Source organism: Rhinatrema bivittatum, chromosome 8 (genome assembly GCF_901001135.1).
Source record: "Rhinatrema bivittatum chromosome 8, aRhiBiv1.1, whole genome shotgun sequence".
Lineage (NCBI taxonomy): Eukaryota > Metazoa > Chordata > Amphibia > Gymnophiona > Rhinatrematidae > Rhinatrema > Rhinatrema bivittatum.
This window is the reverse complement of record NC_042622.1, coordinates 146081082-146095036: the sequence shown is the minus strand read 5'-3', so window position 1 is coordinate 146095036 and position 13955 is coordinate 146081082. Positions and strand designations below refer to the sequence as shown.

The 13955-nt window shown below is 42.6% G+C and overlaps 1 protein-coding gene across 1 annotated transcript in view; it reads left to right on the top strand.

The window, feature by feature from the left end:
• ATG2A (autophagy related 2A) overlaps positions 1–13955 on the top strand; it is a 291079-nt gene that overhangs the window by 191185 nt on the left and 85939 nt on the right. The window lies entirely within an intron of this gene.

Genomic DNA, 13955 nt, shown 5'->3' with positions numbered 1-13955 from the left:
TTAAGTATGTCTCTTTAACCACATATAACTATGATTAGAATAGCTCAATCCTGAACATACAAGATGGATAGAAATTTATTGCCAATTACTAATAACTCGGCTGCCAGAATACTTACTGGTAAAGGCAGAAGAGATCATATCACCCAAACTCTTGCAGATTTACACTGGCTCCCAATAGAACAGAGAATTCAATTTAAAGCACAATGCACAGTTCATAAGCTAATAAACGACGAAAACTCGGACTGGCTAAACACCGCATTACGACTACATGTCCCCCAAAGAAACCTCAGATCAGCCAATAAAGCTCTACTAACCATACCCTCAGTCAGAACAGCAAAGTTAACCCAAGTTAGAGAGAGAGCACTATCTTTGGCAGGACCATTATTATGGAACACATTACCACTAGAATTAAGACTAATGAAAGAAATAAAACTCTTCAAAAAAGGCTTAAAAACATGGCTCTTCAAAAAAGCATTTCACAGTGAGGTAACACAATAACACATACACAAAGCAGGAATTCACCAAGAAAAAGCAGTATTGCTTACTTTTGTTATTTTCTCACAATTTAAGTATAAATTATAAAGACAGTTAATAGTAAATGGTAATCACACCCTTTCCCATTTAGAGTATATTATCGAACTATATTACCGTATAATAATGGCACCCTTTGGATAAATTAGAAACCACATATTTGTGCCTAACTGTAAACCGTTGTGATGGTGCTCCACTATACGACGGTATAGAAAAGTTTTTAAATAAAATAAATAAATAAATAGTATCCACTGGTTATCTAGTTCAACTATAAACAAACTTTTATTAAATGTGCCTTTCACACACATCCTCCTTTCAGTGACCCTTCATAACAAGATGAGAATTGGATTTTAAGGCTTGTATCGCTGCCCTTTCACTGAATATTTATCTTTGTGTTCCCCTTGATATCAGATAGGGATACACTGTAAAATCTCTCCCTTGCACATTGGCAGTCTGTTGAAACTTTCCAGTGTTCAGCTTGATATCTGATTGTTCCATTTACATTCACTCTGACGTATGTTACAACCACAAAAAAATAGTGGATGGTTTCCTCTTTATCCTGTGCACTAAAACACAGAAACTGGCCAACAGGAAAACTATTTGCACAAACTTCCTGACCCCCTTAGATAGAAAAGACCATCATTTTGTGGACCTCAGTAACAATGTGCTTGCTAAACGTTCTAAGCACCATGAATTAATGTACTCAGCAATCTTCCAGAAAACAAATACTTATGAACTAGAGATCCCCTCTCAATATTACATTTTATGCAAACATCCGTAGACATTCTTATTTTACACTACTTGACCAAATTTGTCTAGCTATGATCAGGAACTTTGAACTGCAGTTCTTGAAATTTAGATGCAATAGACCGGTGGTCCCCAACCCTGTCCTGGGGGCCCACCAGCCAGTCGGGTTTTCAGGAGATCCACAATGAATATGCATGAGAGAAAGTTTGCATACATACATATTCATTGTGGATCTCCTGAAAACCCGACTGGCTGGTGGACCCCCAGGATAGGGTTGAGGACCACTGCAATAGACAGTTTATGAGCAGCAAGCAAAAGGTATTTTTTATGGATAGATCTTGTCCCAGATTGTGCCACTAATAATTGCTCAAATCTTCAACCAGCACCAGTGTGTGCTTTAGAAGCTGCCTTTTATACCATTTTGATAGGGAATTGTAGGTTCCCCCCTACATGTTTTATGTTATCCTCTAAAATATTTTCCTTAAATGTTGGCACTAATTGTCAGTTTTACCACACGATGTCTTGCCTTAAGATGCACCTAAAAATGTTTATTGGAAAATGCATATCGAACTAAGGTGAATATAGAGTCCTGGACTTCAATTTAAAAAAAAGTCCACTGCTGTTATGAACCCTTTACGTTTTCGTTCATGAAATACCATATGTTCCTGTTCATACCCCAGATCAGTCCAAACAAGTGGGTTTTGCATCCCTACCAGCAGATGGAGGCAGAGAACTAAAAATTTTGAGGCACTGCTACATAACCGAGAGTGCCACCCGCAGTCCCTCAGTATTTTTCTGTCTCCAGCAGAGAGTAGAGGTGCAAACCTGCAGTTAAGAAGAAAGAAAGAAGGGACAGAAGAAGAGAAGTTAGAAGACGCTCCTTGAGGTATTAGGTTCCTTCGTGGCCCATCCCTCAGGTTGAACTGGGCGAGTAGGAGGTTGGTAATCCCTGATCAGCTTTAGCCCGCAGCTGAGCCAGGGGTCCAGTTCCCTCTTATCCCCTGAAGGCTCCATCCCAGAGGTGTTGCCAGCAGCAGGGAAGTATTCCTTTTATTTTGCTTGAATTTCTTCCTTTGCTGTGGCTGCTGTTTCTTTAAAGAAAAAAAAAGTGTTACATTTTTCTTTGAGCACCAACCGCTCAAGCTGTTCTGGTTTGATCATCGGGGCAGGTCCGGGCTGGGGAAGGGAGCAATATAGCTCCTCTATTTGCGGTTTCGGGCTGCTCGGGAAACTGGAAGCTCCTCTCCCCTGTACCACGATCACGTGGCTTCTGTTCTTCTGCAACAGGCCCGGCTGCATGGAGACAAGATGATGCCGACAGCGGTTTGCCAGCACGGGAAAGCTTGTCGGACTGGTTGCCTGACTTGGGGACAGCTGAATGCAGCGGCACTGTACCACGATTCATTTCTGGAGGGGAGGGGCCCTCTGGGGGGAACGAGGCTGGTAGGAGAGCCACAGGTTCTCAAGGCCCTGTCAGGATCAGTACTGGGAGCCCAAACAGCCTGTCAGGCAGGAGAAGAGCTACCACTTGGAAGATGACGGATTCCCCTCCCCCATTGTCTCCGGCAATCCCGTTGGGGGGAGAAGGGGGGAGTAGATGCAAGCTCTGTGCCGGACAGGGGAGAGGATGACATGGAATTTTCCTCAGAATTTGTCTTGCTTATGCATAAGGCCTTTTTAACCAGGAAAAGCACTGGCTATAAAAGTACATTTCTGTCAGCCGTCTCGTCTTGCTGCAAAGAGGCTGAGGGGCTCCTTAGCCAGGGGGTCATGGGAACTCCTTCGCCGGGTGGGCCTGAACTATCCGGAGGGGCCTAGCAGCTCAGATGATTTGGACCTGGATGACCCGGAAGATGTTCTTGGGGTTGGTCTGGGGGTGAATCAGGATGACCCAGCAGATCACACGGCGGATGTCGATCAGGTTGGGGATAAGGACATGGCTGATCTGGAACAGATCCTGATTACAGAGGTCGATGACCCATGGGTGGTTCGTTTGTTCCATAAGGAGGAGTTGAGGCCCCTTATTTCCCATGTTTGGAAGGAACTGAGTATTAGAGTGGTCCAGGTGGAGTCTGACAATGAAGGGGTCGATCCGGTGTTGGTTGGACTCTGGGGTCCATCATAAGCCTTTCCTTTCCTTAAAAGGATCACAAAGCTGGTGAACCAGGAATGGGACTTCCCAGAGTCAAGCCCCAAGGTGGCTAGAGCCGTAGCAAATTTGTATCCCCTTATAGATAGCCCTCAGCTACTGCTGCTATTGCTGAAGGGTGAATGCTTTGGTCTTGGCGGTCACTAACAAGACAGCCATTCTGGTTGCAGGTTTGGTAGCGTTAAAGGACACACAGGAAGATAAGCTAAACATTCATCGGGAGAGAATGTTTTAAGACTCGGCGCTGAGCCTGCGAGCAGCGATCTGTTTAAGTCTGATGCAGATGGCCTGTTTACACTGGGTCCAGAATTCTCAGGAGAAGGCTTCAGCAGACGCTGGTGTTAATAGCCAGGCAACACAGGGGAAGGCCGGGATTGCATATGAGGTTGACGCACTTTATGACTAGAGCTGGACTTTGGCCAGGAGTATGGTTGCAGCAGTATCAGTGTAACATCTGCTGTGGTTACGGAATTGTTCAGCTGATAAATGGTCCAAGTCTCAGTTCTGTAATTGTTTGGAGAGGATCTGAAACAATTGAAGGTTTTGGAGGATTCTAAAGGGAATAAGCTGCCAGAGGATAAGATGACAGTCAGGAAGTCTCTTCCACCTTGCTCTAGGTTTCGGGAGGTGCAGCGGTTTTCATCCCAATAAGGGTTCTGCACTGTCTTTGGGGCAGAATTGGGGATCTGGTAGGCAGCAGTCGCTTTGAGGCACCTGTAGACTTCCCTGAGAGGGCTCCGACCTGGGGCCCAGCTTCACAATGAAGGCTTCACAATGAAGTCAGGGTGGTCCACTCCCTCAAGATGGCGGTGGAAGGCCGTCTATCACAGTTTTACAAAGAGGTGGACCAGGATTACCTCAGCCCAATGGGTCCTACAGGTAATAAGGGATGGTTATGCTTTAGAAGTTTTTCACTCCCATCATGGAAGCTTTCGTGGCATCTCATTGCAGTGTCCAAGGCAAGCAAGCGGTGATTTGGGACACGTTGTGTCGCCTTCAGTTGCTGGCATGATAGTGCCAGTGGCGGCCAGGGAGCGTGGTTGAAGGAGGTACTCTATTTACTGTGTCATGCCAAAAAAGGAAGGAGCCTTTCGTCCCATCCTCGATCTGTAAAAGGTGAAATGTGAGACAGCGCGTTCCCCATTTTTTTTGTGTGCACGGTGATAGATATGTTGCAGTCCTTGTGCTGGGTAGTGAATTTGGCAACAAGTCACCCGCGCCCTACCCAGGTGCTGGAATACTTGGGGATGAAGTTCGATACTCAGCTTGACAGAGTGGTTCTCACCTCAGAGAGGATTTGGAAGTTATAATCCCAGGTGGTGCAGATTTTGCAGATGCCAGTGCCCAGGGCTTGGGGTTATCTTCATGTCCTGGTTCAATGCGCAATTGACGGGTCCCTGAGATTGGCTGATTTGTAGGGGCTGTTAAGGCAAGGTCCTATTTTCTTGGCTCAGGTGGATCACTTTTGTCTCACGATTTGACTTTTCAGATCAGACACTTGCAACAAAAAAGAAACTCTGAGCCCGTGATTTTCAAGGGCTTAGTTTGATTCCTTGCAGGTTCAGGTGGCAGTCTTGGGGTATCTCAGAGGTATACCCCAGGGAAAAGGTTGTTGGCCTCACATCTGGATGTTGTGAGTTTTTTGAAGGGGGTTGAGCATCTGCGGGCACTGGTGCATAGATTGGGTCCAGCATGGAGTTTAAACTTGGTCTTGTGGGTGTTTTGTGGGCCTCTGTTTTGAGCTGTTGAGGAAAGTGTGGTTAAAGGACCTTACGCTGAAGATGGTATTTTTGGTGGTGATTTGTTCATTCAGAAGGATCTCAAAGCTGCAGGCTTTTGTCCTGTAGGGACAAAGATTTCAGATGAGTGGGGGTCTTTACTAGAGCGCAGGCAGCGTCGTGGGCCGAGTGTCAATTAGTGTCTGCGCAGGAGATTTGTAGAGCAGTGAAGTGGTCTTCTCGTCACACTTTATCTTGCCATTACCATTTAGATGTTCAGGCTCCAGGAGAGCCGACCTCTGGCGAAAGTTTGTTGAGAAAGGAGACTTCACGGGCCCGCTCAGTGTATGGGTGCTTTGGTATATTCCACTTGTCTGGACTGATCTGAGATACAAACAGGAAAGGAAAATTGGTTCTTACTTGCTAATTTTCATTCCTGAAGTACCACAGATCATTCCTGAGACCCAGCCCCTTAATGTTCTCAAGACTGTTACAGCAAGTCCATGTTCTGGCTTGCTTATTTGGAAGAACTGTCAGAATGTATATATACAGAATGTAAAGAGGTTTACTAGGTTGTGGTTAGCCCCTTGGGTTGATTTGTGGTTTTTCTGTTTGGGGGGCTCCAACCTTTGGAGGGAGGCTGTTGAGTTGTTAATCTATAGTTTGCTTGGGTACAGATCAATACTGAGGAACTGCAGGTGGCACTCTGGGTTAAGTAGCAGTGCCTCAAAGCATTTAGTTCTTTGCCTCCATCTGCTGGTAGGGTTGCAAAACCCACTTGTCTGGACTGATCTGTGGTACTTCAGGAATGAAAATTAGCAGATGATAACCAATTTTCCTTTTCAGAACTTGCCTGAATTCAATGTTCCCCCATTAAAGGCAAAAATGAGGAAACATTGGACAATGTACCCCAACCCTTGGCACACAGATTTCCAAGCCATAGTTGCTGGCTTAAGCAGTGAATGAAATTTAACATGGTTGAGCAACATCTGATCTCTTGAGTGCATGAAACCCCAAGGGTGAATATGGGCCATAACCGCTTCAGTTAAGTAAGTGGTGCAAGGCTTATATTCACTAGATATTCATTCCCTTAAAAATCTCAGCTGACTGTCAGCATTGTAAAACCTGAAATTAGACATTTTAAGGCATCCAAACTCCTTGCTTGTCACAGTTTTACTAGAGCTAATTATAACACTCTTAGATCACCATATAGAATTCAATCATGCCGATCTGAGTAGTGCTATATCTTTATTTGTCAGGCAGCAAGGCAGTATCTGCAGTGAATAAAGAAGCTTAGGGAATAAGAACAACTTGAACAAAACACATCTGTCAAACAAGGAAAAAGGTAGCTCCTACCAAGCTTTTTAATTGATCTATAATTTGAATCAAACTAGCAGACATGTTAAGTTTATATAAATCAGATATGTTTCTTTATGACACTGCCCATCTGAATGGGAAAGTTCCAAACCAGCTATATTTGGCCTCCATATTCAGAGGCATTGCTTCAGATTTACTGTAGCTTAGCTTTAACCTCCAAAACTACCAAATTGTAAGAACAAATCCATAATGTGTGTTAGGGAATCCTGAGGCTTACCAACAAATAAAAGAATACCAGCAGTCGTACTCATTTTATGTTCCCTTTTTCTCAAAATAAAAGCCTTAATTACCAATAACAATCTTTATATTTTACTGCCAGTGGTTCTAATGTAAGTATAAATAATAGAGGAGGCAGAAGACCACCCAGGCTTGTAGCACTACTTAGATTAAATGGAGAAGAAGCTTGGCCATTTACCAAAATAGCTTGAGGGGATTAGTATAGCAAAGGAATCCAATCAAGAAAGGAGCCACAAAACCTATATTGATTTAAAATCTAAAAGATATAACACAGTTGCACTTTATCATGGGTCTTTTCTGCATGAAGGCTAATTAACCCTTTTATTAATTTTTTGTTTATTCCAAGCAGAATGGCCTTTCTCACTTGTGGGCAACATCCAAAAATCTGGCTCAAACCTTTTATGTTAAAGTTTCTAGAACTTTGATTCTACCTCATTGGGATAGCCCAGTATACTATCATAAAATGAGTACATGCAGGGGACTCTTCAGTCTCATTTTTTCCACAGAGCCCACCAATTGCGGTTCCTCACTTGCTTGCTTGCTGAGCTGTTTTTATCTGGTAAAATTTGCAGGTTGGTTCATCGTAGGCTTGTTTCTCATCCTGTTAGTTCCAGGTTTTTGCTTGTTTTTACTAAGTTTTCTTTCGATTCTCTGTACTTGACTGGTGCACAGATGGGCATCAACCATTTCCCTGTACATACCCAAATCAGTCCAGACTCCTGGGTTTTGCCTCCCTGCCAGCAGATGGAGACAGAGAAAGTTTCACTGACACTGTACATAACCCAGTGTGCCACCTGTAGTCCCTCAGTATTTCTCTGTCTCCAATAGTCTGGAGAGAGATAGAGAGAAAAAAAGATTAAAAGACAAAATTTCTGGATCCTTCGAGGGGGTTGTAAGGTCCTAGTGGGGTCAACTCCCCTGGTTTGAGGCAGAGAAGCAAGGGGTTGGTAACCCTTCTGATAGCTCGGTCCAGAGTTCCATGGGGTGGACAAGTTCGGCAAAAGGAGACTGATATAGCCAGTGGTCTAGCTCTTTTTTGATCTGCCATATGGAATGCTTTCCTGAAACTGGAACCTCTTCAACAAAAGAAAGTATTGGTTTCTGTATATCTTTATTTGTTCTCAGAGATTTAAAAAAAAACAACAAAACACACAAAACTAAAACTTGAGCATGTATTTGTGCAGGTACTTGTGTGCGTACAACCGCGACCTAGTCTTGAGTGTGCATTTGCACACATCCTCGAGGGGGATGTGATTGTATGCTCGGGAGGCAATGGTGTGCACACAGGAGGCCACCTAGAGACAAAGTTCAGGAGAGCTAGGCGCTTGGGATGAACAAGTTCAAGCGCCTTGCTATCTGTGAGGCTTGCCATTTGATAGCAATTGTCATCACTTTCTCTGTTTGTGTCAGTGCTATTTAGATGCTCAAAGCAATTTGACTACTACAGCTTTTGCCCATGTTGGGACATCCCCTCTGCCTATGATGACTCTGGAGGGGAGTAGAGTGGGAGCGAGGGAACAGTAAGTTCTCCTTCTCCCTTGTTCCTGAGGGCAGAAGCTTCCCCAAGAGAGAGAAGTTAGAGAGAGCAAGTTTGGGCCTATGGGCTCTGGTATAGATCCAACCTCCTCCTCCTAGGTGGAATGTTTCCAGGGCCTGCAGACCTTTCTGTAGGGGTGCCCAGCAAAGGCAAAGCAACCTACTATGTAGGGATCGTGCTCTTGGGCCTCCCATTTATCAGTCATTCTGGGCAAATGCTGCAGGGAGACTATCCCTGGTAATGTTCAAGGGGATGTGGATCATGAGACATCGGAGGATTCCGATGGAGAATTGGTTTTCTCACCTCTAGAAGGAGGGAGTAATTGCATATGATTGAGAGCCGCTTTGGACTCTGCTCAGATTTGTTTTCTTTTTTTCACAGAGATGTCTTGCTGAGTTTGTTGGCTCAGACCCTGAACACATTCAGCATGGCCAGAGTCTGTTGGCTCAGATTCTGACACAGTTAGTGTGGCTGGAGGTTAATTTTAAAATAAGCATCCTGTTTCTTTCCCCCTTGTATCCAATTCAAGAGATATTTAATTTAAAGAAGGGTATATGCAGCTCTCGAGGTTCCCCGTTTCCACATGAAAACTCTGAGGTCCATCATGGTGGTGTTCAAGGGAGAGTTCTTGGCATCTCTCGCCTTGATAGTCGTATCTGCACATAGCCATCAGGCCAGAGCCCCAGAGATTCCTGAGGTTCATAGGGGAGCATTTTTGGTTTCGACCCCTTCTATTTGACTGGCGACAGCTCCACCAAAGTGGTGGTGGTGGGGGCAGGCGCATTGCAAAAGGAGGGTGTGTTAGTGCATCCATATCTGGATGACTGGCTCATTTGTGCGAAATTGGAGGACCTCTGTCGACAATCAGTACCAATACACTTGAAGTTTCTAGGATGGGTGGTAATCCTAGCAATGAGCCATTTAGTCCTCTTCCAAACTCTGGAGTGACTGGAAGCTCAGTTCAACACACTGGCAGAGAGCATGTTTCTCATGGAGAGAGATTGCTGAAATTGCAGAGACAGATTAATCTTCTGCTAGAGCTTTCCCCTCCCGAGGACCTGTCTTTCACTGGCTTTGTTCAAAGAACAGTGGAGGCCATTACATTTACTTTACTGACTGAAGATGAGATCAGAAATAAGGTGCAGGACATCCTCCAGTTCATGGAGCCCCCTAAGGAAGTAATTGATATCGTGTATGTTCTTATTGTAAACTGCCTAGATGGATAGACTTCTACCCCGGGTTCGGTATATAAAAACTTTTAAATAAATAAATAGCAGTCCCAGTTCACAACATTCTTTGGGAGGTGCAGATGAGGATGTGGAAGAACCCCCCTGTCTTTGACTCCCTTTAACAAGAAGGCAATTTTATCTCATTCAGAAGGCCCTTGGATTTGAAAAGATGCAGCTACCGCATTAATCTGTGGTGATCAAATTTGCTTTCAAGAGAGCTAAGAAGACTAGAATCCACTCCTCTGTGCCCCTGGGGAAAGATTCCAGAACCTGGATATTATTGAGAGGAAGGTATTTCAGGGAGCTATGCTAAATGCCCGCATAATATCCTACCAATTCTTTAGGGGCCAGTATATGTGGAACATTGAAGCAGATACAGGCGGTGACCGAGCAGCTTCCTCAAAAGCATCAAGTCACTGGTGGAGAAGGGAATGGAATACAGAAAACGCACAGTCTCTTCGACCTTTGATGTTTTCAAAATGACATCAAGCGTCTCTGCTGTGGGAATTGGATTCCACAGATTCACCTAGTTGTGGGCTTCAGACTTCCAACTGAGGTCCAGGGAAGACTTGCAGACGTGCCATGCACTGGAGAGAATCTCTTCAGAGAGAGTGAAAGAAGTGGAAGCACAGATCCATGAACACTACACAACGCTTTAACAGCTCTCCACACCCTCTCCAGAACAGTCTTCTTCCAGGAGATATCTGAAAATGGGGCAGAGGGAGGCCCTTTTTCTAGCCGAGGAAATGCTATCCTTCACCCCCTCGGTCCTGTTCTCAATAGAGCCCTTGTGTCTATCCTTGGAAACAGCAGGATCCAAAGCCACAGTCAGCACCCTAATCAATACCTGGGACAGGTTTTGACTGGATTGCAGAGAGCATGCCAACATCATAAGAAAAGGGTACAGATTATATCTATTGGGCCTTCCTCCAAATCTTTCCCCACATCAGGAGATTCTGCAAAAGTAGCTCTTTTCCCTCTTGGATGCCAGTGCAGTTGAATCTGCTCCATAAGGGGAAAGAGGGTGTAGGTATTCTATTCCAAATACATCTGATGCCAAAAAAAGAGGATTCCATCCTATCCTAGACCTAAAGTCCTTGAACAAGTTTCTGAAAAGAGAGAAGTTCAAGATGGTTTCCCTGGACATCTTACTTTTCTGTCTTCAAAAAGGGGACTGGCTATGCTCTCTCCATCTCAAGAATGTATATACCCATATGTAGATATTCCCACATTACAGGAAATTTCTCAGGTATGTAGTGGGATACTTTCACTTCCAGTTTTACTTGCTGCCTTTTGGTCTAGTGTCAGTCCTGTAGGTATTCACAGAATGTCTTGCCATGGTGGCACACCTAGACAAACTTGGGGGTACATGTCTGTCTCTATCTGAATGATTGACTGGTAAAAGCACATCGCAGGCAAGAGCTACAGAATCATTATGTAAACCATTTGCTTGTTGAAGTTACTTATGTCCATCATCAACTACCCCAAGCCCATTTGAGCCCATCATCTCTGCTAAACATGAACTCTTTTAGACACGAATTAGGTGAAAGCCTTCCTTCCACAACAGAGGGCTATCACCTTGATATCTGCAGTGGAAAGGTTCCAGATGAGACAGTAGACATAAGCATGTGACTTGTTGAAGATGTTGGGCCTTATGGCTTCAACTCTCCATGTATCTCTGTATATCTCCACATGAGAAGGGCCAAGTGGACTCTCAAGTCACAGTGGCTACAGGCTACCCAGGCTCTGTGTGACAGAATCCATGTTCTCCATGGTCAAGCAGAAAACACAACCACACAGTTGGATGACATCATCTGGACAACACAGAGAAAGGGATTTAGTTCAGGTAGTTTCCTGAGCTTTCACAGTGCTTTCCATGCCAACACTGCCACTCAAGCCCATCTCATTCTAAATTTTATCTGCTGTGCTAAAAATTGGAAATCTTGCCATTTCCAGAATGTTGCCAAGAAAACTTGTTTGTTTTGTTTTAGTTTAGTTTTATGGATCTTTAATGTTGATTTATGTACTGTAATACTGTGTATGATTTTAGCTTAACCGTTGTGTTCTGTATTTGGAAGGATGCTATATAAAATCCTGTAAGTAAATAAAATAAATTAGTTTTCAATTTAGTACTTTTACCTCTATGGTAGCTTAACCTCTAGGTTTCAATAAAAATATAAAGTAAGATTATATGAAGAGAGTTTCTCTCAGGTAGCTGGTTCATTGGAACATCAGCTCTCCCCTTCACTTTGCCACGAAATCTTAGCTTTCTTTTTTAATCTAATTTTTTCTAATTTCTTTAGTTGTCAAGTTAGTACTTAGCATTGCATACGCAAAGTAAAGAAATGAACATTTTAAACTTGTGTGTGATCAATCAAATCTCTACCGTAGAGATTTAATATATATAAAATAAACTGTGAGCTTCTGGTTGTTAACCGGTAACTGATGTTTTCAGTGTTTATGGCACACATCATTGCAAGAAGCAGAAGCAGATTGAGATATGATTGAACACTAATGCAAATGAATGTTTGCTTTTATGGAACACTCATAAAGAGTTTTGGATATTCAAGACACTTATCTGAGTAAACAATTCTTGAAGCTTTCTGCTTTCTAATGTGACATATACGTCATGGCTAATATCTCTTGAAGAAGCCTCTCGCCAGATGAATCAAAGGCCTTTGAAAGTCTCTTTTATGATGGACTGATCGAGGATCTCTTTTATGATGGACTGATTGACACCAAGCTTGTTGCTTCTTTATCACTGGATATTTAACATATCCTTAAGCAATTTAACAATGCATTGATATACAAGAAGGTCTGCAGTCATAGTAAACAAGAACTTGAATGAAGTTTTTAAATAAGTTTATTTATTTGTTTATTTAGGTGTTTCATATACCGTCATTCCAAAAGATCACAACGGTTTACAAATCAGCATCCATCTTCATGGTCAGTTTTCACAAACTGGGTCAACATTCATATTTTGGGTCAAAAGAACATCAAAAAAGGAATTCTGGGTTATATTCCTACATTTATAGGGCAACATAACATTGTATAACAGATCTAATTCTCCTTACATTACACTTTACATAGTTCTATACTTATTGCTCATTCTACTAGGTTTCTCTCTGGTACTGACAGTTATCAGCTTATTGATGTTTTATGTTAGATCATATGCATTTCTAAAGAGCCATGTTTTAGGTTCACGTTTGAAATTCTTTCTGTTATCAAACGTAGTGATTCTGGAAGAGAGTTCCACAACTTGGGGCCTGGTATGGAGAACATTCAGTCTCTTATTTGTGTTAGGGGTGTGTTCTGTGTTGAAGGTACCTTTAAAAGTCCTTTGTTTTGGGATCTTAGGGTTCTCTGCAGTGTGTATGGTTGAAATGTCACTCCTAATAAGCATGGGTTACTGTTGTTAATGATATTAAAAATTAGAGTTAATACTTTATAATGAATTCTGGATTGTACAGGAAGCCATTACTATCAGCGAAGGGATGATGTGTTCAAATTTCTTTGTTCCTAGTAAGAGTCTAGCGGAGACATTTTGTAGTAACTTTAGTGGTTTTAATAATCCTGCAGGTAGGCCTACTAAAAGAGAGTTGTAGTAATCTATGTTAGAAAATATTAGTGTCTGTAATGCAGTGCAGAAGTCCTGAATTGTTAGTAGTGGTTTCAGTCGATGTAATATTCTAAGCTTGGAGTATCCTGTTTTCATTAATTTGTGTTTTTTCATTGTGAAGTTCTCATCAATCTGTATTTCCTAGGTCTCGAATTTGATCTGATGAGGTGATGTTAAAAATTCCCAGATCTATTATTGGTGGTTTGATTATTGTTATATCTCTTCGTAGCCATACGATTTCGGGTTTTTTTGTGTTAAGCGTTAGTTTCAGTTGTGAGAGATTTTGTTGTATTGCCTTCATGTATATTGACAGTTGACACAGTTTTTTTTTTCAAATGTTTTGTCGAAAGGAATATAGAATTGTATTGCATCTGCATATAGGAAGATGAGTCCTAGATTTGCTAGTAATGCACATAGGGGCAGCAGATAGATGTTGAATAGTGTAGCCGAGAGTGCTGAACCCTGGGGGGATTCATGTATCTATTAGGAAGGTGTCAGAAATGTGATTGCCCAGTTTGACTTGGAATAACCTATCTTTTAGGAAGGAAGAGAACCATTTGTTAACATTTGTCAATTCCAATTTTTCTCAGCTGATGACACAGTAGGGTATGGTCAACTGTGTCGAAAGCTGCTGTTAGATCAATTAGTACCAGTACAGGGTCGGATAGTGAAATGAGTAGGGTTTCTGTTGAGCGAAAAAAATTTTTTTTTTTCTGAATTCAAATTGGTTTAGATATAATATATTACTGTCTTCTAGGTGGTTCTCTAGTTGTGATAGTACTGCTTTTTCTAGGACTTTGGCAATGAAGGG